Genomic DNA, 1,586 nt, shown 5'->3' with positions numbered 1-1,586 from the left:
ACCAGTGTGGTGACCAGGCGTGAAAGAATGGTCCTAAAGGAGCTCATGCAAGTTGTAAAGGATGACTAAAATGGGTGCCGAGTGTCTGGGGGTATGACTGGGCACTCTGGTTATTCATTGGTTATTCCTCCTGGTTATTCCTCCTGATTATGGGTTATGCATAGGGTTGACACTTCTATCCTGTAAAAACTTCTTGCAGCGAAATCCTTTGAAGAAAAGTGTCGGATGACATCATGGAAACGATTCGGAAAACGAAATTTGGATTTGTGGATTGGAAGTTGGAGCGTTCTGTCTCTCTATAAAGCCAAGGCTTTGCATTTGCTGTTAGAACAGATAGAACAGTAACAAGAAAGCGGGGAAAGCCTCAGTTGAGATGGGCTGATTCGGTGGAGTCCGATTTTCTTGCAATTAATGAAAGGAATTGGCGATCAAAGATAAATGTAGCCATGGAGAAATCTTTAGAGGAAGGCATTGGCCCACATTGGGCTGTCTGGACAACTATGATTATGATGAGCCACGGTGGCTCAGGGGATAGAACGTTCGCCTTCCAATGAGGTGAACCGGATTCGATCCCGACGATGGCTGGTCGATACGAATTCCGCATCCGGCTTGCACTGACCACAGTGCTGATGTGAAGTATCCTCAGTGGTAGACGGATCATGGGTTAGAGTCCTCTTGCCGTTAGGTTAATCGTGGAAGGTTCTCGTGGTCTTCTTCTCCATGTAACCCAAATACGGGTTAGTTCCATCAGAAAGTCCTCCACAAACTTCTTCAGCTAAACTTCTCCCAATACTTGATCCAGGAGTTTCCTTGTCTTCTGGATTGGGTTCAAAATTACAAGGCTACGGAGTTGAACATTAGTAGTCGTAAAACCAAAAATTGGGTCGGCTGTTCAATGACGGCTATAAACTATGATGATGATTCAGGTCCCTTATAAGTTCTGAAATGCTTAACTGAGACACTCTGTGTATATTTAAATTATTAACAAAAATGTCTAGTATCCAATAAAATCTCTTGACTCTTATCTTTTATTTTCTCAAAAAGTTTTTTTTAAAGGTATGAGTGAAATGAAATATCTGAGCTTAAAAAAGTTACTCGATATAAGCGAATCGAAATCACGTTTCTACCAAGTTAATGCTTGGAAATAGTGTTTTGTCAATTTTATATTCTATTTTGTTACTTTCTTTTCTACTTTAGAAAGTCTTGCATTTTCAATGTTAGATGCAGCTGCAGCTGTTTCAAATAGGTAGATAATAGGCATGAAATAGATAAAGAGATCTCAAAAATCTCGAAATTGGAATAAAAACTGAAAAACGGTACAGAAAAACTAAATCAAACTTCCATCTGTAAGACTGTCTCTTGAAGATTCTTAAATAATTGAAAATAACGCCTTTCAGTTAAAGATAATGCTATTTTATGTGAGCTCATAACATTTATTGAGAAGAAAAAAATACACTACAGATGAGGAATCAAATCATAGAAGTATACAAAAAAAGTAATTTTAACGATATAAAAATTAAAATTAATATAATTAAATTAATATAAAAATTTAAAATTAATAAAAGTCATTTTAAAAATATGACGAT

Source organism: Parasteatoda tepidariorum, chromosome 5 (genome assembly GCF_043381705.1).
Source record: "Parasteatoda tepidariorum isolate YZ-2023 chromosome 5, CAS_Ptep_4.0, whole genome shotgun sequence".
NCBI lineage: Eukaryota > Metazoa > Arthropoda > Arachnida > Araneae > Theridiidae > Parasteatoda > Parasteatoda tepidariorum.
The sequence above is the reverse complement of the archived record's forward strand: the minus strand, read 5'-3'. Positions refer to the sequence as shown.